The sequence below is a fragment of the Rhinopithecus bieti genome, unplaced genomic scaffold, assembly GCF_001698545.2.
Source record: "Rhinopithecus bieti isolate Rb0 unplaced genomic scaffold, ASM169854v2 scaffold_5022, whole genome shotgun sequence".
Taxonomy (NCBI): Eukaryota; Metazoa; Chordata; class Mammalia; order Primates; family Cercopithecidae; genus Rhinopithecus; species Rhinopithecus bieti.
The window spans coordinates 511,666-534,541 of record NW_016804965.1 but is presented as its reverse complement, the minus strand read 5'-3'; the positions used below and the strand labels follow the sequence as shown (position 1 = coordinate 534,541).

Genomic DNA, 22,876 nt, shown 5'->3' with positions numbered 1-22,876 from the left:
CTAAATCAGAATTAAATTCTACTGTATTTAAAACCTAGAAATGAGAATGCCCTAACCACTCTAGCTTCACCTTGACTCAACCTAACTGCAATGACAATGGTCCATGAAGAGAACTTGCACTGTGTTTGCAAGTGCCCCGAGAAACCTTCTCCGATTCTCAGCAGGACGAGGGTCTTGGCTTTCATTTCTCGTGCTAGTTAATAGGTTGGCTCCCTAAAATGGTTCCCCCAGCATCCACTTCCTAATTTCTACTAATGTCTGACACGGTAATATAGAGATAATCAAGACACAATACTCCCTCAGATCAGAAAATTTCCTATTAGAACAGAAACAGCTACTGAGTTTATGCCTAAAGTCATAAAGCTTTCATTGCTAATGACACATTTACATCACTCAAATCTTACAAAAATCTCAGGCAACACAGTTTTTCTTAAAGTAGTAATCTCAACTTTCTCAGTGTCATAAACCTAATGGCTATAAAACTTTTTCTTATTTTGAGATACATTTAGGACTACTTATCTTGGTGATTTATAATTAAATTTTAATAATAAAAAAATTTCAATAAGATGAAATAAAACAAATGCTGTTTCAAATTAATATAAAATCTCTTTTACAATAAATATCATGCTTATAACTTAGATAATTCTCCTAAAAGTTTATTTTTCCAGAGTTGGATCATGTAATTTATCATTCTATAAAGTTACCTCTTTTACACTAATAACAAATGTATTCTTTTACATTAACTGTTTTTGTAGTTGTCTCAAATCCTTAGTGAAACATGGCAAAGAAATAAATCAGGTGACTATTCTAGAAAAATTAATGCATAGGATACACTTAAAATTTTCAAAAACAGAATTTGATACTGTAAGAAGAAAGTATAAAACTTTTTACCTTTCTGGGGTTTATAAGGCTAATATCAGAAAAGCTGAGTTAAAAGTAGACCTCACTATTTTATGAGTGTGATCAATAGAAAAGAAAATATGACTTTGTTCATTGTTTCTTAGAGAAGTAATCCAAGAGAAAATTTTATCCCCGGGGCTCTCTGCCACTCACAGGACACCTGTCAATCTTGGCAATAGCCTTTAGCTATCCATACAGAGACTCGGCATGTCTCTCTCTTGCCCAAATTAGGCTAACCTCGTCTGCATTGACATCAGTGTCTATAATTTTGGAATCTCATGGACAGAAATAGTCTATCACAGAGTTCTTTATACAAATATAGTGTCTGCAGAAAACTATAACCAAATTTGTGACAGAAAATATGTGAACACTATAGTAAAAACCCTCCAACTGTGCTCTCATCGTTTTGAATTCCAGCCCACTTTAACAACAAGTAATAAATCAGAGTACGGTTTTGGTTTATTGCTTTTACTAAAAACAAAGGCTTATTGTTCTTCAAATGGTATGAATTTTAAGTGACATGAAACTAAGAAAAAAGCTTCCATAACTGACAAAACTTACTTAAAAGCTATGGTACTATGGGAGTTTTGCCATTCAATTAAGACCTTTCTGTAATACTGACTTAGAGCTCTGAACTTTTTGTCACGTAGTATTCGAATATTTGATAAACACGGCATGTGATTCCTCCTAGTACAAAGAAGTAAAAAAAACCAAAAACCTTGACACTTTACCAATAATTCAAGCCTTCAGGTCCCAGAAAACATCATCTTATGATACTAAAAGCACTTAGAAAGTCTCTGGTGACATTCTTAAGAACCAAACAGACAAACAGAGCCCCATGCTACAATTAGGCACATTCCTAGCTGAACAAACACACCCAGAGATAATGTATTTGGGCGGAAATACTTTCCCACCTAATTCTTCAAACTAGTGGAAGAATTCTAGAAGTAACCAACAGGACTCTTCATTGGATCTTGTCTTGTTCCACAGTTTATTTACTGGCATGTAGATCAGAAAAACACATAGCAAATCTGCATATAAAACAAAAGGTATATCAGCATGCTGAATTACAAAATTAAAAAAAAATTAAAGGTATGTCAGTATGCTGAATTTCAAAAAATTTTAAAAATTGTCTGCATTTGATATAAAATAAATTGCATACCTATAAAACAATGAAAATAAGTTTTAAAAGTTTTCTTAAAAAAAGGCTAAGATGTTTAAATTCTAAATTAATGAGAGACAATAAGTGAAGACAATCTTAAGAGAGACAATGAGATCAGGTACGTTTCCAAATCAAGGATGCTCCACTATCAATACAGGTCACATAAGAAGAATGAATTCAGTTCTGAATACCACTGCAGATGATACATGATTACATGACATATTTTAATGTCGACAGGGATATAATACAAGGAATAGTTTTACAACTGAAGCTTCAGGCAAAGAAACAAAAAGAAGGACAGAATAGGTGTTAAACTGCTGTGATGTAAAATAACCTAAGGAGAAGTTTACCTTTATTTTGGGAAATTACATAAGGCAGAAGTACGACCATGGGCACAAGTTTGTTAAAAACAGAATTTGACTCTTACTTCCTAAGAACTTTCTAGAGTTTATTACAACTTTCTACAATTAAAATCATGTTAGGATCTGCCTCAAACTAGTCTCTGTTCAGGGGCTTTTCGGGTAGGCTTGAACAAATGACTTTCAAGGTCTCTGCCAATTCTAAGGCTCTACAGTACTGTAACTGACAGCTCATAAGTGCTTATAGGCCAACAATTTTAATTTTAAATTTTAAACTTAAGGCAAACTTGAACCAAATCATGACAAATTTTTGTACTAGTCATCTGAAAATGCTATCACTCACAACTCTGTGAAATGAAAAATGGAAACATTCTTTTTCCATAGACAAAAGATAAATAAGATTAGCACATCATGGATGTATCTTCTTCAATTTAATAATGAAAGAAGTCTTTCTAAGAAAGCTACTGTTATCAAAGTCTCCTCAATGGGACAGTGCATCCTCCACCACACCCCAAAAGACCAGGCCACATTAACTTTCTCAAAACTACTATGGCAACTAAGTGGTTACAGTGTTTATCTTGAAAGATACTTTTTTTAATGAGACTGATTTGTAGGTGAGGGATAACAAAAAACTTCACCTATAAGTAGTATTATAAACAGACCAATACTTGTAGGCAAATATAAATTATAACATAGACATTAAGGAGAAAAACACCAATCTTGGCAGAAATAGGATACATTTTAAAAGAAGGCTTCTGAATAAATGAATGACAACTGTCCATAATTGCCTCCCTCTCCAAACCAGAGTAGAAGTCCAAAAATTTTCTTAAGTATACTTGAGGCACTTTGAATTGAATAGTACTTCTTCATCTCCACATGTAACACTGCAAAAGAGAGAGACACACACAGAGATTGAGATCTTCACTGTGTTAGGCACAAGGGAAATAATGTGAATGAGACACAGTCCTTGCCCTTACACAGCTTAGGTTTTTGTGTGGGCTACAAACAATCAGCATAACAACAAGTAATTACAATTACATGTAAATCTAGAGTACTATAAGTACCAAGTAGGACAATTAACCCAGGATCTGGTAACATCAAAGAAGACTACCAGGAAAAATGCCACAATGTAATTTCATCCTTAAAAATGATGAATAGGAAGAGCTTGTTAGGTACAGGCAGTGGGGAAAAGAGCCCCAGGCAGAAAAAGCAACATGTGCAAATTATCAGAGGTGAGCTAAATCTTCGCCAATGAAAAACATAAACAAGGTTCAATAAATTATAAGGTAACTGGTACTGGATGGACTAGCTCTCCCATTATATAAACAACTAAAAAGTTAAGTTTTCAATATGAGATACATGAAACATTGTTTTCAGATGTCAGAGAGCAAGTACTGCAGGACTTTGATCCCTGAGAGAATGGAAAAAACCAAGGTAAGCCCTAACATTGCCCAGGCTCCTTCCTATAGGTAGTGGCCCAACCTGAAAGCAAGGCAGAGCAATCCTGCAGAGCGCAGAGGTCTCACAAAGCTAAGGAGACAGAGACTGCAGCTCAGGGAGGCTGAGGTACCTGGAATTTGTAGGGCTGAATGCCAGAGAGGAGGGAGCTGTGAGAACAAGGAGCTCCAGAAGTCTGAGGGTGGATCCCCTTCAATCTTTGGCTGAATACTAAGCTGAGTATGTGCAGGATGAGACTCCATGAGGCCAGAAAAATAATAACTACCAGGGAAAGAGCAACTACAGAAGAGTTCAGAGTCCCAACAAACCACAGAGAAGAGACCTCAGGGAATATCTGGGACAGTCCATGGAGATTCCAGAAATGCCCTACCTTAGGAGGTACTGACAGGTGAAAATGTGCTAGCAGCCCTCACTCTTTCAGCGCCTCCTTAGTCTCCGGCCTTGGCGTCCACTCTGGCGGCGCTTGAGGAGCCCTTCAGCCCGCCAAGGCACCGTGGGATCCCCTCTCTGGGCTGGCTGAGGCCGGAGCCTCCTCCCTCTGCTTGCCGGGAGGTGTGGAGGGAGAGGCACGGGCGGGAACCGGGCCTGTGCCCGCTGCGCTGGCCAGCTAGTGTGAGTTCCGGCGGGTGCGGGCGCACTCTCGGCGGGCCCCGCACACTGAGCGGCTGGCCGGCACCGGCCCAGGGCGGTGAGGAGCTTAGCACCCAGGCCAGCAGCTGCGGCGGTTGTGCCGGGTCCCGCAGCAGTGCCAGCCTGCCAGCGCTGCACTCAAATTCTGGCGGGGTTTGGCTGCCTCCTGGCGGGGCAGGGCTCTGGACCTATAGTCCACTGTTTCTGAGCTCCTCCCCCTGCGGTGGGCTCCCGCTGGGTCCAAGCCTCCCCGAACAGGTGCAGCCCCTGCTCCATGGCGCCAGTCCCATCCACAGCCCAAGGGCTGAAGAGGGCAGGCACAGCTTGGGGAGTGGCGGGCAAGGCTCCGCCGCTGCAGCCTTGGTGCAGGATCACTGGGCTGAAGCGCAGCTGGGGCTCCTTGAACTGGATGGGGACTTGGAGAACTTTTATATCTAGCAAGAGGATCATATGTGCACCAATCAGCACTCTTGGTGTCTGGCTCAGAGTTTGTGTATACCACTAATGGCGGTGACTCTGTATTACCTAACCTAGTGGGAACTGAGGACTAGCACTCTGATTCGTGTCTAGGCTCGAAAGGAGATTGTAAATACACCCAATCAGCACTCTGTGTCCGCTCCAGGGTTTGTGAATACACCAATTAGGTACTCTGTATCTAGCTAAACCTAGGAGAGACTTGGAGGACTAGCACTCTGAGACTCTGTGTCTAGCTCAAGGATTGTAGATGCACCAATCAGCACTCTATGTCTAGCTCAAGGTTTGTAAATACACCAATCAGTACTCTGTGTCTAGCTCAAGGTTTGTAAACTCACCAATTGGTACTCTGTATCTAGCTAACTCTGTATCTAGCTAACTAGCACTCTGTGACTCTGTGTCTAGCTCAAGGATTGTAAACATACCAACCGGCACTCTGTCAAAATGGACCAATCAGCTCTCTGTAAAGTGGACCAATCAGCTGTCTGTAAAATGGACCAATCAGCAGGACGTGGGTGAGGCCAGATAAGGGAATAAAAGCATGCTGCCCCAGCGAGCCGCAACCTGCTCTGGTGCCCTTTCTACACTGTGGAAGCTTTGTTCTTTCACTCTTTGCAATATAAATCTTGCTGCTACTCACTCTTTGGGTCCATGCTGCCTTTATGAGCAGTAACACTCACCACAAAGGTCTGCAGCTTCACTCCTAAAGCCAGCGAGACCACGAACCCACCGGGAAGAACGAACAACTGCAGGCGCGCTGCTTTTAAGAGCTGTAACACTGACCACAAAGATCTGCAGCTTCACTCCTGATAGTGAGACCACGAACCCACCAGAAGGAATAAGCTCTAGACACATCTGAACGTCGGAAGGAATAAGCTCCGGACACCCCATCTTTAAGAACTGTAACACTCACCACGAGGGTCCGCGGCTTCATTCTTGAAGTCAGTGAGACCAAGAACCCACCAATTCCAGACACAGTACTAGGCCATCAGTGTAGAAAGCTCTATTGGAAACACTAACGAAACTTACAATAAGCATAAAGGGATCAGGTGGATCTGCAAGTTACTAAACTGCCTACCAGAACAGCACTTAACATTCTTTAAAAGATGACAAATCAAGAATTACAAATTAGTAGGAAAAATAAAAAAGTCACCTCAAAATTGGGGTGGAGGGGAGCGTTCAATAAAAACCCAAAAATGATTAAGATAATAGAATTTGTAGACAAAGACTTCTTAAATGTTATTGTAAATATGTCCAAAGATTTAAAGGAGAACATGTACACAATGAAAGAAAAAAAAAAACTAAAAAAATGGATCATCTATAGCTGAAAAATACAGTGTCTATACTAAGAAATTCATAGTTGGGCTTAATAGCAAACAAAACACAATATAAGAAAAGATCAATAGAAATTACCTAACCTGATGCACACAGAGAGAAAAAAAGCCAAAACAAACAAACAAAAACATGAATCTGAACCTGTGAGCCTGCAGGACAACATAAGCAGTGGAGTAATTAGACCCCAAAAAGGAATGTAAAAGAGAGCAAACATACTTGAAGCAATAATAATGAAATATTTTTCTCATTTGATAACTATCAATCCATATGTCAAAGCAGGTTAAACGAACACCAAACATAATAGAAACACAAAGAAAACTATACCTAGATACATGGCAATCAAATGCTGAAAATCCAAAAGCAGATAATGACATTACAAGAAAATAAAACCATGGACCAATATCCTCTATAAACACAGATAAAACAATCATTAAGAAAATATTAGTAAATCAAATCCATTAGCATATAAAAAAGGAAATACATTATGAGAAGTGGAGAATCTAGGAATCTAAAGTTGATTTAGCATTCAAAAATCAATAAGTGTAATTCAATGTTACCAGAATTAAGAAAAATCATACAATCAGTTCAATTGGTAAGAAAAATGCATTTGACAAAATAGTCATTTATGATAAACAATCTTAATAAACTAAGAATAAAAGAAAACTTCTTCTTTAATAAAGGACATCTATTAAAAAAAATCCATAGCCATCATTGTACTTAAAATAAGACTAAATACTTTTGCCCTAAGATTACAAGCAAAGTAAGTTGCTCGACCACTTCAACGTGGTATTGAAAGTCAAAGCCAATAAATACATTAAGGCCACAAAAAGAAACAGCATAAGGCACATAAATTAGAAACAAAGAAAAAAACTGTCTTTTGTGCAGACAACATGACTGTCTATGTAGAAAATCCTAAAGACCCTACAAAAGAGCTACTAGAACTAATAAAAATTAGTATGCTCAATAGACACAAGGTTGATATAAAAAAATCAACTATTTCTACATATTAGTAAAAAATGATTGGAAAATGAAATTTTTAAAATACCATTTGCAATCATAACCATAAACATAAAATATTTAAAGATAAAATTAATAGGATATATGCATGATCCACACAATGAAAACCATAAAACATAGTATGGGGTTGAATTGTATCCCCCCAAGAGATATGTTAAAGTCCTAACCCCCAGGTGCCTGTAAATGTGACCTCATTTGGAAAAAGGGTTTTTGCAAATGTAATCAAGTTAAGATGAGGGCATACCGGGTTAGTGTGGGCTTTAAATCCAATGACTGATGTCCCTCTAAGAACAGGGAAATTTGGACAGACACACAAACGCACAGGGGAGAAGGCCATGTGAAGACAGAGGCAAAGATTGGAGTGATTTATTTATAAGCCAAAGAACACCAAGGATTGCTATCAACCACTAAAAAGAAGCTAGAAGAGACAACTGCCTCCTGGGAGCAGGGCCTTGCTGACAACTTGATTTCAGACTTCCAGCCTCCAGAAGTGTGAGACAGATAATTTCTGTTGTTTTAAGGCACCTAGGTTTTGATACTTTGTTTTAACAGCCCTAGTTACTAATACATGTGTTTACGGATTGGAAGACTCAATATTGTCAATTTTCCCTTAATTGTTCCATAAATTCAATGCCGTCTCAAAATCCCAGCAGACTTTTTTTAGAAATTTGATGCTCAACAAAGGCACCAAAGTAATTCAGTGGAAAGTATAGTCTTTTCAATACATGACACTGGAAAACTATATAAATATTTTAAATGAATAAAATAAAATTTAAAATGAATCTAACACTCAATCTCATGCCATACACAAAAATTAAAAATGAATTATATATTTAAACATAAAGACTAAAATAATAAAATTTCTAAGAAAATGTATGAGAATATATCCGTAATCTAGGGTTAAGTAAAGATTTATAGACACAAGAACACTAACCACAAAAGAAAAAAAAATGTGTTAACTGGACTTCACTAAAACTAAAAATCTCTGTTCTTCGAAACACAGTGTTAAGATATAAAAAGGCACAGACTCAAAATAACTGTAGTATGTAAGTCTAATAAAGAACTTGTACCAAAAAAAGGCAGAAAAAAGAATTACTATCCAGAAGTTTTTTGAGATGGAGTCTCGCTCTGTTACCCAGGCTGGAGTGCAGTGCAGTGGCATAATCTCGGCTCACTACAACCTCCACCTCCCGGGTTCAAGCAATTCTCCTGTCTCAGCCTCCCAAGCAGCTAGGACTAAAGGCATGCACCACCATCCCAGGCTAATTTTTGTATTTTTACTAGAGATGGGGTTTCACCATGTTGGTCAGGCTGGTCTCGAACTCCTGACCTCAGGTGATCCACCCACCTTGGCCTCCCAAAGTGCTGGGATTACAGGCGTGAGTCACATTGCTGCCTGGCCATATTTAAAAACTCAAAACTTAATAAGACAACCCAATTTAAAAATACATGCTAAATAAACAGACAAGTCACAATAGAAGATATACATATAGTCAATATGTATATGGATGCTCAACATGTTTAATCACCAGATAAATGCAAACTAATGTAACTACAAGATACTATTACCCACAAGAATGGCTAAAATTGAAAACTGACAATATCTAGTGTTGACAAGGATGCTGAGTAATTAGAACGCTTATGCAAATTAAAATGTATATCTGAAAAACAACTTGAACACAAATGTCCATAACAGTTTTATTCCTAAAAGTCAAAGCTGGTAACAACATAAGCATTCATCAACTGATGAATAGATAAGTAAACTGTGGCATATCCATACAACAGAATATTACTCAGCAATAAGATAGGGCAAACTACTAATACATGCAATGAAATAAATAAATATCAGAAACACTGAGCTAAGTGAAAGAAGCCAGGGAAAAAGAAAGTATGCGCTATGATTCCATTTATATGAAGTTCTAACAGGCAAAACTAATCAATAGTGATAGAAGTCAGATCAGTGGTTGCCTGGGGCAGGGGCTGGGGGGAACCTATGGCAAAGGGCCCCAAAAGAACTTTTTGGAGTGACTAAAGAGTACAATATCTTGATTGGAGTACTAGTTACATGAGTGTACCTGCTTGTCAAAATTAATCAAACTGTGTGTCATCCCTCAAAAAATGGAATTTCAGAAAGAAGAGCAAAATCCATCCCATCCCCACCTCCCAGAGGAAATTTAGCATACTTACTAATAGAATTTAAAGTTAAATTGAAAGCAACAAGAGGGTTAAGACCACAGGAGTAATCAAAACTGTCAACCATAATAAGGAATTTGAATTGCATGCAAAGACAAAAGGAAGTCACCGAGAGGTTTCATCCAGGAGATTAATACACATTTTAGAAAAAATACTCTAGGTCCCAGAGTGGAATGGATGAACACAGTGGAAGACTTCACTCTTCAGGGAGATCTGTAAGAAAGCTATTGCCTTAATCCAGAAGAGAAGATGGTCTAGACTAGGGTAGTAGACAGGAGAATAGAGAAACGCGATGGGATCTAAGAGGTTGATTTGTTTTAACATCAGGAGAGGTTAAGTGTTTGGATACTAAGGACAACTAAGTGGAAATGTTCACTCGTGGCTGGGTATGGGTCTCAAGGCCTTGAAAGAGAGCTGGGCTAGAGAGAGGGACTTGGAGTAATCTTCTACCAATTAAGACTGGTAAGTAGGATTACCCAAGGAGAGAAGTGAAGATAGCTAAAACCAAAACCTTTAGGCTCACAGACAGAAAAGGACTAGGAGGGCCAAAGGCCAAAACTCACAAATGGTAACTATTTAAACTAAATAGCAGCTCCCAAAGATAGCTGTTTTTTGAGACAGAGCAGGGACTCCCTTTTTTAGGGACTCGCAAAGGAAAATCCTTAAGTTCCTTCAATGGAAATTCCAGGCATCTAGCTAGCCCCAGAGGTAGCTACTTAACCAGAACAAGAAAGTAACAGTAGCCTAAAACAATACCCAAAGAAGTTAAAGTTCCACAGATGTTTGCTTTCCCTATAGAAACTAAAAATAACATCTGAACATACGTCCCTGAATTGTCTTTCAGAGCCTCGGACCCCCACCTAACAGATCCACTGGCACTTGGAGTCTAGATAAGGGGACAGTGAAAACTAAACTTTATAACTCGCTTTTTGTTCTAAGTTTCTTCCTGCAGCACTTGGAGAAAGTCACACCCCCTAGCCAGTTAACATTTTTCTACTGACTGTAAGTTTTTAAACAAAGCTTCTCTTCCTTAACTAAAGGCAAATCAGAAGATCTTTGAATCTACCTACAACATATAAGCCCCTGCTTCAAGATATCTCAAACGTTTAAACTTAAAGCAATGTGTAATCTCCCTGTATTGATGTATGATTTTGCCTGTAGCTTCTGCTTTCCTGAAACTCACCCCTGCGTTTAAAAATCCTTGCCTGCAAGTCATTGGGGAGGCCAGGATTTGAGCATTTAGCTGCCTGTCCTCCCTGCTTAGCACTCTGCAGTAAACACCTATTGCTATGTTCCTCTGTGTGGGTATTTGGTTTTACTGTGCCAGGTGAGTAGGCCCCAGTTTGGTTCTGTAACATTCTCTCTCACACATATACATACCAGAACATTCCTCTCCCTCTCACACCTCAGTAAGGTTGAAACCAGAAAGAAGCCACTTTGAATACAATATAAAAATAAAGTGACAAGAAGGCCCTTGCTCAACAAACATCAAACAGAATCTCCTTTTAGGACTTCAAGTTTCTTCTGGTGCTAGGCTAGAAAAAGAACATTAGGTTCAAACCCTCTCCATCTCCCCATCTGCTCCTTTAGTACCTTCAGAAGATGAAAGCAAGCTATTGCAGCTAACATCAAAAATTCTTTCATTCAGGTCTAAAACAGACACAGAACAGACACTGACTTAGTAGTCAAAAATACACGGTGGCAGAATCAGGTAGAGTCGTGCACTCCTTCTGGCCCATCAACTCAGGAGGTTGAGGCAGGAGGACCATTTGAGCCCAGAAATTCAGGCCTATGATCGCACCTTTGACTAGCGACTCCACTCCAGCCTGGGCAACACGGTGAGACCCCTAAATGCTACAAAAAGTAAAAATAAAAAAAGACTCCAAAACAAAATCTGTGTTCCTATTATTATTATTATTAACTGGGTGGAGTGAATGAATCTGTTTAGCAAAGTCTCTAAGAATACTTCCATTTCCAACAATGGACTAGTTTAGAGACCCAACTCTACCACTGAAAACAACTAAAAATGCTGGGAAATATTGAAAATATCTTCTGAAATGAATCCACGAACAGTTAAGAAAATAATTATTCTGGCAAAAACAGTAAAAGAAGGAATGCAACAAGTAATGAAGCTGGCTTTCAACTCAAGGTCAAATTAAAGTGGGTGAGCCTGAGTTTTAGGATTTTCACAACCTCATGGGTCGATGGAACAAAAACCAACAAAGCCAAGGAACTGGCCAAAGTATAGAGCACCTCCCAGTAACTCTTACTAATGGAATACAATAAGCAATAATTACATTCTACACTCATTTTAAAAAATAGCTTGAATCAAAACTAAATAAAGAGAAAGAAATAATAGCTTGAGTCAAATCGTGTGCAATTTGATAACCATCAGCTAGGAGAACATGATACAAATTTATGCAGGCTGGCAAAAAGATAGTCATCTCTTGGATTTGTTACCCATTTTGATGAGCTTAATTGCAAAGACAATTAAGACTACCAGCAATGCAACTTAAGGAACTCTAACGAGAACAGCTTATAAAAAGCAGTTTAGTAAGGTTCAGAAAAAAACTATTTTCTCTTAACACCATTTGTTTACATTTAATAAAGTAAGAGAACACGAAGCCTTCTGTATTTAGCATATGTAATTATAACACTTTGTTTAAAATAGAAGAGACAAAAAATTAAGAAGGCAAAAATAACTTAATTTGCATTGAAGTACATGGTACTTCTTGTTCAAAAGAAATTCATTTATGATCAACACTACAAAGAAATTTAAAAGTTAAGCCATATCATCTAACATCAACAAAACTTTCTCATTAAGAAAATACTTTGTTCACAGACACAGAAAGTAGAATAGAGGTTACCAGAGGCTGGGGAGACAGGGAATAGCAAGTTATTGTTTAAGGGGTACAGAATTTCTGTTTGGGATGATGAAAAAGTTCAGGAAACGGATAATGGTGATCACTGCACAACACTGTGATTGTACTTAATGCTACCAAAGTTGTGCACTTCCAAATCGTTAAAATGGCAAGTTTATGTTAGGCATATTTTACCACATTGAAAAAATGAAAAAGAAAAAATATTTTCATGTAATTCATTGAAGTTAGGAATTCTCTCTAGTCTGAAATTCATGCAAACAAATATGCTCTTAAAATTGGAACAGGGGAGCACTGCTTTTGTTCATCTGATCACTGATTCAAATCCAGTGTTGACTCTTCCTAACCAGAGTCTTCATGCAAGTTATATTCTAAACCTCAAGTTTTCTCCACCAGGATAATGGGATAGTACTTGCACACAGTTGTTATAAGGATTAAAACAGATACTGATGGTATTCATAAAGATAATCCACGAAAATAAGGTGTTTTTATCCAATTCTCTTGCAAGTCCAAATAAAGCCATCAACTAAAATTTGCAAACCTTAAAAATCATCTATTTACCTAGTATGATATAGTCTGTATATCTGTCCCTGCCCAATCTCATGTTGAGATGGAATCCCCAATGTTGGAAGTGAAGCCTGGTGGGAGGTGTTTGGATCATGGCGTGGATCCCTGATGAAAGGGTCTGGGCCATCCCCTTGTTGATAAGTAAGCATTTTGGGTTCACTCATCTGGTCGTTTTAAAAGTGTGTGGCACCTCCTCCTCCCCACACTCTCACTTGCTCTTGCTTTTGCCACATAATGTGCCTGTTCCCGCTTTGCCTTCTGCCATGACTGAAAGCTCCCTGACGCTTCACCAGAAGCCCAAAGAGATGCCAGCACCATGCTTCCTATAAAGCTTGCAGAACCGTGAGCCAAGTACACCTCTTTTCTTTATAAATTACTCAGTCTCAGGTATTTCTTTGTAGCAAAGCAAGAATAGCCTAACACACAGTGCTCTGATAATATATTCAGGCGTATCGATGACTTGATTCAATCTTTAAAATGAGTTCTGCCTCTCTACAGAGCAGACATTACTCAACCTTGTTCCCATTGCTCCCATTTAAACGGCCAGCTTCTCTAAGTTACAGCAAGAGACAGACATGGTATTTTAAAAGGAAATAAATTGAAGATTCATTATCAAGTGAAAGTTTGACCCCAGTGCTCCCCTTTTCAAGTTTTGGCTAGCCAGCACTCATTGTACTCAACGTAATAGTCAATTTTCAGTCATCTGCATCAATAATCAGGCGTACATTTAACAATGTTAAACCAGTCAGAAATTTTCCCAAGTGTTTCAGATTCTAAATCACAAATTTACTTTTAGGAGACACGACATGGTCGGCATAGGTGGTGTTTAATCTTTTGAAGAATGACAAACCCCCTTTAATGGCAAAATAGTTTGTACACACCCACAAGACGGGCCTTTTTCTTCTGGTATCCACTGACTGAGAAAAGTACAAAATAACATAACATTATTGTGATTTTATGTTTAAATGGATTTAACTCATCACAGCAGTATTTATATTTGAAATATGCTTATATATATATAAGAGAGTTTTTAAGTTTACTTTTTGAAATACACATGGATTCATGAAGCTCCTGTCAATTCCCAAATCCTCCAGTCTCTCAGCCTCTCGAGAAGCTGAGGTCACAACTGTGTACCATCATGCCCAGCTAATTTTTGAAAATTTTTTTTGTAGAGATGGAATCTTCCTATGTTGCCCAGGCTGGTCTGGAACTCCTGGACTCAAGCAATCCTCCTGCCTCAGCCTCCCAAAGTGTTGGGATTACAGGTATAACACTGTGCCCGGCCAAAGCTGAAAGTTTTAATTCACTGTATGAACAGTTAAGAATCAGTTGGGTATAGTACAAGCAGTTCACGGCTGATGACTAATATATATTTAAAGAGCCCCTTATTTAGAACCTGGGATACAAACTGGTACCACAGCAGCTTTGCTTATTTGAGGTAATGTTTCAAGTACATTTGATTTTAAAATTATGACTCATGTTCACTGAAAAGTTTCTAAAGTGCTGGGCAGAACACAATTTTCAATAGTAGTCAAGTGAACATTTAATTGAGCAGCAGAGACTACCCTATATAAAGAAAATGAAATATGGTGCTGTAGAGGTTAAGGCAATTCCATCTTGGATGCTAATCTACCATGTTGACTTCTGATGAACCTGTTCTGGGAAGGCCTCTAAGATTCCAGTTTATCTATTGTTTCCTGTGTAACAGCACGGACTTACCGTCAATCTTGCTCTTAGGTCAAAACAACCTTCACGTTATCGTTTTTCAGTTGTCCTACACATTCCTTCTGAATCACGTACACCCCTTCCCTATGGGGTATAAGCCCTGGTTTGAGGGATAATGGTGCTGTGGATTCACCCTCGTGTCTTGCTGCTGCCTAAAACACAGGCATGCCTTCTGTTGGAAAGTCCCTATCAAATGCTTCTTTCTGAGAAACTGGATATGTTCAGCCACTTTCTCAGCTCTCTCAAACTTTGGGGATAGGTTAGCACAGACCTGCCCACCACAGAACAGTCACTTACTCTATTATTATACTTTAAAACTTATATGATTCTTACATCACTGTTTGAGCAAACACTGGTGCAAACTTCTGGAAGGTAATTTGGCCGTGTTTATCAAAGACTTAAAGCTGCACCTAACACTGTAACTAGTTACACTACTTCTAGGAATCTTTAAGAAAACAATGATGGATGAGCATGAAGATTTAGCAACAAAGATTTTCATTACAGCATTGTTTATAATACTGAAAACTGTAAACACTCTGAACATTCAAAATAAGGAATGACTGGTTGATTGATTATAAAATAGAAACATGAAATACTTACAATCATTTAAAGTAAATGCTGCAAAACATAAATTTTCAAACTATCTTCCAACTGATAATAATGTAATTCTTGGACGCTTTTAACTATTTTACATTTGTAGTAAAAAAACGATGTACCTATTCACTTTGTAAATTCTTAAAGATAGAAAGCAGATTATCAGTTGCACGGGCTGAGGGAGAAGGGAGTGAGGAGTGCTAATGGGTATAGAGTTTATTTTTGAGGTGATAAAAAAGTTCTGGAATTAGAGTAGTAAAGGTTGCACAACTTTGTGAATAAACTAAAAACTACTTAATCGTACACTTAAAAGGGTGAATTTTATGGCATGCACATTTCTTTAAAAATGCACATATTCAAACACTTTAGAATTTTAACTTTGTGGGACTCCTACCAAAATATTAACTTATGTTGCCAGATAAATGTGTTTATATGACTCTTAAATTAGGCTGTCCCTTGGCAGCTCTGTGCATGTATGTGAACGTTTCACACATGTTACTGATTCACAAAGTTTGGGCTCTGCACTGGCCTTCATCCAAGTTGGAGCACATGTCAGAAATTCATTCCTTTTCCATGTGGCTGTCCAGTTGTTTTAGTACAATTTGTTGAAAAGGATATTCTTTCCCCCATTGGATGGCCTTGGTACCCTTGTCAAAAATCAGCTGACCACAGACACATTCATTTATTCTTCTACTCTCAATTCTATTCCATTGATCTACGTGTCTAAGCTTATGCCAGCACCCCACTGTCTTGATTACCATTGCCCTGTACTAAGTTCTGAAATCAGGAAGTCCTACTTTTTTTCTTTGTTTCAAGATTGTTTGTACTATTTTTGGTCCCTTGCAATTCCATATACTTTTTCAAATCACTTGTCAATTTCTATAGTAATAAGCTGGGATTCTGAAAGGGACTATATTGAATCTGTAGATCAATTTGGGGAGTACTGCCATTTTAACAATATTAAGTTTTCCAATGCATGAACATGGGATATTCTTCCATTTATTTAGATCTTCAATTTCTTTCAATATTGTTTTGTAGTTTTTCAGACAATACACTTTGCACTCCCTTTGTTAAATTTACTCCTAAGTATTTTATGCTTTTCCATGCTATTAAAATTTGAGTTGTTTCCATTTCATTTTCAGGTTATTCACTTCAAGGGTACAGAAATACAAGTGATTTCTGTATGTTGATCTTGCATCCTGCAACTTTGCTAAACTCATTTATTAGTGCTAAAATTTCTTTAGTAGATTCCTCAGTATCTTCTATATAGATAATCATATCATCTGTGACTATAGATAGTTTTACTTTTTCCTTTCCAATCTGGATGTTTTTTATTTCTTTTTCTTGCCTAACTGACTCGGCTAAAACCGTTAGTTCCATGCTGAATACAAGTAACACCAGCAGACATCCTGATCTTGTTCCTGGTCCTACAGGGAAAGCATCCAGTCTTTACCATTAAGCACAACATTAGCTGTGGGTTTCTTGTAGATGCCCTTTATCAGGCTGAGGAAATTCCCTTCTATTCCTAGTTTTCTGGGTGGTTTTATCATAAAATGGTGTTGGATTCTGTTAAATGCTTTTCCTGCATCTACTGAGATGAGCACGTGGCTTTTTTTTTTTTTATTCTACTGACATGTTGTATTACAACAATAGCAAAAGAGACAGAACATGGGTCAGTGATGATGATTCTGAGCTGCTGAATTAACCATATCTGGAGCCACTAATCCCTGGGTCTTCTAAGGTAAATCTTATTGTATAAAATAATTTGGTACAAGTTATTTTTTCTTGCCACTAAATAAATTCTGGCTGATAACAATGAGTGACATGCTGGAGCCTGCTCACATTGGTTCAGGACAGCCAGTTCTATACATGTCTTCCCCACCCCCATTCAGTGATACTGCACTGACAGCTTCAAATCAGCCATGTTAAGAAGATGTACACTATTTAATCTTTATTGAGGAACATTCAGTGCCGGTAGTTAAAATGAGCAGAAATTGGTAAGCACCATTTTTCTTTCAGAGGTCCAGTTGCTACACATTTACCAGCATACCACTGGATACAACTCTATTTCAAAGTTTTCTTTTCATCAAATCTACCTTTTTATTCCCATAAAAGTTTATAATAATAAATAAGTTATTAAAATAAGAATTTTACCAACAAAATACTATATATATCTGGGTTTCCAATAAGACCTTACTAGAAAAAAAATCTCCCGTATTTATTTCTATAAAAGAATATTTCAGAATATGGAAAACTACCGACATTGTAAGTTTTTTTTTAAAAGAAACTGACTATGAAACATTACACACAGTAGGAGAATCTATTTCAATGAACAGATAATAGGACTGCTGAGCTAAACACCGATATGTTCACAATGTTATCTCTGGGTAGTAACATCACAAATGATTCTTATATTTTTGCATGTTCTTTCCCTTGATTTTTAATGATGAACATGTAAACTTATTAAGAGTAATAAAGAAAAATATAATTCATATTTTCAAAAGGAAGAAAAGTAAAACACAGTAATTTTTGTCCATGAGCACAAGAAGACACTTTTTTTCCTTCCATTTTATCTAGGAAGAACCTATGCAATTCCTTGCAGGTAGGAAGGTAGCACTAATTCTTAAACTGGGTGATTCTTTGTTGCTATTTATAATACAAAGTTATAAACTTGTTCTCTACCTCAAGAAAATGTAGTCATAAATTGACTTACGATATGCATTATAAGAAAAGTGCTGTATTCTTCACACATAATTGCTTTGAAAATAATGTGATCTGATTCATGAAATTGCATAACCTCTACTCCTAAAGAGGATATAGTAAAGTGAAGTAGTACTGGACCAAGAGTTAGAAGATTCGGTTTCTGGTTCTAGAGTTAAACCTTATTAGCCATGTGACCTCTGGCAAGGAGCAATCTCTCTGAACCTAAATCTTCTCATGTGTTAAATGCAGCTAATAACACCCATTCCTCTTGACAGGATGAAATGAAGTATATGAAGACTATCAAATGAAAGACGGTATTAAAAGCACTGCTTCATTACATAAACATTGTAAGTCTTATAACAACCGTATTTTGTTCCATTTTGATACCAAAAAAAAAAAAACAGCTTTATAATCAGGAAGTTATGATGCCAGTTTCTCTGGTAACAGGTTAATTTGCTCAGTGCTTTGAAGATCTTTGTATCAAAAAAAGTTGTAAAAATATTTTCTTCACTGCTTCACTCTTTTAAATTTACCTCAAAAAAATCCAAGAATTATGTCAACAGACTAGCATTACCACAACATGACACTAGAAAAGCCAAGGAAGCTATAGATTGATTTCAATAAGAAATGTTGCTGTAAAAGAAACTACCATCAGAGTGAACAGGCAATCTACAGAATGGGAGAAAATGTTTGCAATCTACCCATCTAACAACGGGATAATATCCAGAATCTACAAAGAACTTAAACAAATTTACAAGAAAAAATCAAACAACTCCATCAAAAAGGGGGCAAAGGATATGAATAGATGCTTTTCAAAAGACATTTATGCAGCCAACAGACACATGAAAAAATGCTCATCACCACTGGTCATCAGAGAAATGCAAATCAAAACCACAATGAGATACCATCTCTCACCAGTTAGAATGGCAATCATTAAAAAGTCAGGAAACAACAGGTGCTGGAGAGGATGTGGAGAAATAGGAACACTTTTACACTGTTGGTGGGAGTGTAAACTAGTTCAACCATTGGGGAAGACAGTGTGGCGATTCCTCAAGGATCTAGAACTAGAAATACCATTTGACCAAGTGATTCCGTTACTGGGTATATACCCAAAGGATTATAAATCATTCTACTATAAAGACACATGCACACGTGTGTTTATTGCAGAACTATTTACAATAACAAAGACTTGGAACCAATCCAAATACCCATCAATGATAGACTGGATAAAGAAAATGTGGCACCATGGAATACTATGCAGTCATAAAAAAGAATGAGTTCATGTCCTTTGTAGGGACATGGATGAAGCTGGAAATCATCATTCTCAGCAAACTATTGGAAGGACAGAAAACCAAACACCGCATGTTCTCACTCATAGGTGGTAACTGAACAATGAGAACACTTGGACACAGGGTGGGGAATATCACACACCAGGGCCTGTCGTGGGGTGGGGGGATGGGTGAGGGATAGCATGAGGAGAAAGACCTAATCTAAATGATGAGTTAATGGGTACAGCAAACCAATCTGGCACACATATACATATGTAACAAAGCTGCACGTTGTGCACATGTACCCTAGAACTTAAAGTATAATAAAAAAAATACTGCTGTAAAAACCCCGAATAAAATATTAGCAAGTAGAGTCATCAATAGAACAATTTTTTTTTGTTTGTTTTAAAAGGACAATGTATTTTAACCAGGTGAAAATCATCCTACTTTTAAGGATAAATTAATATTAGAATTTATTGTATTAGAGCAAAGGTGAAAAACTTAAAAGTATCTCAATAAATGACCCAAAATTATGTGAATAAAATAAACAATCACTCCCATATAAATACTCCTAATATTCAAACATATTTTAAGAAACAATCATTCCCAAATAAATAATTCCTAATAAAGAAAAAGGTAAAACTGTTATTTGCAGGTGATTATGAAACAGACAAGAAAGGGGGTTGAAAAACTATTAGAAACAATAATTGTAGTATACAACTGATTTACAAAATTAATTCAAAAATTAATAGTTTGCCCACATACAACCAATTAGGTAGAAAACATAATGAGGGAAAAGATTTAATTTATATCTGCAATCAAATAAAAGTAAATCTGGGTATAAACAACAAAAATTGTAAAGGCCTCTATGAAGAAAACTGTAATCTCTATTGAAGGATAAAGAAGACTGAAACAGGAACATTCAGTGCTAGTGGTTAAAATGAACAGGAGGAGGAAGCGCAGGAAAAAAGGAGGAAGATGAGAGCAACTTTACCAGTCAGGTTCCCAGCAGAAAACTGATGACAAACTCAAGGAGGTAACTGAAGAGAACTTCACGGAGGGACTGTTAACTGAGGTCTGGCCAGGGTGCAGCACCCAGGGGCTAGCAATAGTGGAAAGCTGTTACTACTGAACCCTAGTGAAGACTCTCACTGTGGGAGAGAAGACAAGAAGTGTGGTCTTAGGTAAACAAACACAGCCCTCCAGGGGGAAAGGCTGGGAAATGTACCCTAAACTCTCTCTCCTCCCACCCACCCATCTCCTGCTAGGCCTCCCATTGGCCAACCCAACCAGAAGCCAGATGGCATGAGAGGCTAGATGATTCCAGAGGTTAGCCTCTTTTGGCAGAGAGCAAGATGAAGAGTAGAGAACATATTCGAAAGAGCAAAAGGAACATCTACCACAGCAGCTATTCTCCTTTGACTGTTTATGCCAGGCACTGCTCTAAGGATTAATCCTTTTAATTCTCACATGGTCTAATAATGCCAATTAACCCTAAACTACAAATTCAAACAATTCCAGTAAAAATATTTGGTGTGTAGTTAGAGGGAAGAAGGGAGTTTTTGATAAATGATAGATTCTTCTAGAATAATAAACATACATGCAAGATCAGGGAGGGGGAAAAAAGAAAAACAGTCCTATCAAATACAAAACTAAATTATTAAACTATTAATTTAAATGGTTTGATACTGGAACATCAATAGACAGATCTATGGAAAAGAACAGAAAGTCCAGGCCAGGTGCGATGGCTCACACCTATAATCCCAGCACTTTGGGAGGCCAAGGCAGGTGGATCACTTGATCCCAGGAGTTGGAGACCAGCCTGGGCAACATGGCAAAACCCCATCTCTACAAAAAATACAAAAAATTAGCCAGGTGAGTGGCGTGCACCAGTGGTCCCAGCTACTCAGGAGTCTGAGGTGGGAGGATCGTTTGAACTCAGGAGGTGGAGGTTGCAGTGAGCCAAGAATGCACCACTGCACTCCAGCCTGGGTGACAGAGCAAGATCCTGTTTCAAAAACAGAAAGAAAAAAAAAAGGAAGAAAGAAAGTCCAGGAATAGAACAAAATACATGCACAAGAATTTCACATGTGATAGAGGTGGTGCTTCAAATAAATGGAGAAAAGATGCAGTATTTAATAAATGATTTCAGAGAAACTGGCTAGTAAGTAGAGGAGGAAAGGCTAAATTCCTGCCTTATTCCTTATACCACAATAAATTCCAGATGAAGCAAAGATCAGAACATGAGAAACAAACTGTGGAAGCAGATTCATAAAGAATAATGTAAAAGAACTGTATAAGGACACAACAATGAAAGTATTATCTTAAAGCAGAAAAGACAATATTCTAAGCATGATATAGCACCAGAAGCCTTAAAAGGAGGAAAAATATGACACATTTAATTAAATAAAACCACCACACACAAAAAATCTACCATAAAAAGTCGAAAGATAGGAGATCAGATAAAATACTGGTAATATTGTAATAAAATCTCATTTTTCTTATATTACTCTTGCAACAAGATAATGACCAGATACATATTTTGAAAATAGAAATGCTATTAACATAAAAACATGCAGAGTATCACTTTCAATAGAAGCAAAACAAACCTAATGAAATAGCTTTTTATTTTAACCATCACACTGGCAAGGATTAGAAAGACTGATATCTCACTGCCGGTAAGGGTATGGAGATAACGAGAAAGAAACAGATACCCCGCATTATTGAAAGGCTCACTAGCCAACTCAGGAACCAAACACATTAGAATAAATTTTCAAATGAACCTTCATTATCTGGACTGTCCCTACACTTGCTCAGGAACTAAACAGATTTGGATAACACCATATTCCTCATCATTTGAACTCACTGTGCTAATTCAAGAAAAGGAAAATATTTGGACGGGGTAGGCACTATGAAAAATACAAATAAAAATACAAAACATACAGTTTTGTAGTGAGAATGTAAGTTTGTAAGTTAGCATAATCCTTTCAGAGATATCAAAGTTATAAATGCACACAGCTTCTGACCCAAGTTCTACCACTTCTAGAAATGAATGTCACAGATATATTAGCATAGGAATGTAAATATGTATGCACAAGATATTTACTGCAGCACTATTTGAAAGCACTATTAAAAAAAAACACACAAGAAACCCAACAACCAAAAAACTTAACAGCCTAAGCATCTTCGTTAGTAGTGACGTGATTAAATTACAGTCCATTTACAGAAAGTTATGAAATCCTAGTTTTTCAAAGATGATTGGTATGTACTGGGAAAAGACATTTAGTGAATCTTCTTAGACCAGGAACCAAAATGTTATGTAAATATTGAAAATGATAGTTGATTTTCAAATTTTGACTTGAAAATAAGACAAAATATCCAAGTTTAAATTATTTTATATTTGACAAAATTTAAGTTATAATTTCAACTGCAAAATTCTTAGACTAAAAGAATGAATCAAGCACAGACTTTATTTTTTAGTATAATCTTTTGACAAAATTGTACAATAGCACTATTGGATATCCTTCATGTTTTTCTCTTATGGGACAATTACAAAGAAGATATTCTTGCAAAAATTCTGAAGGGTTCCATCCATTTTCCTACAGTCCTCTC

General features: G+C 37.3%; 1 protein-coding gene across 3 annotated transcripts in view; it reads right to left on the bottom strand.

Annotated features, from left to right (window-relative positions):
- The window catches only part of PDE7A (phosphodiesterase 7A), a 126,451-nt gene that overhangs the window by 76,870 nt on the left and 26,705 nt on the right, over positions 1–22,876 (bottom strand). The window contains exon 1 of one of the 3 annotated variants that reach the window (XM_017870788.1): positions 20,259–20,280. The exons of the other annotated variants lie outside the window; for them this stretch is intronic. The gene's annotated coding sequence lies outside the window, so the exon portion shown is untranslated. Of the gene's footprint in view, positions 1–20,258; positions 20,281–22,876 lie in introns of those variants that run through there. 3 annotated transcript variants of the gene reach the window in all.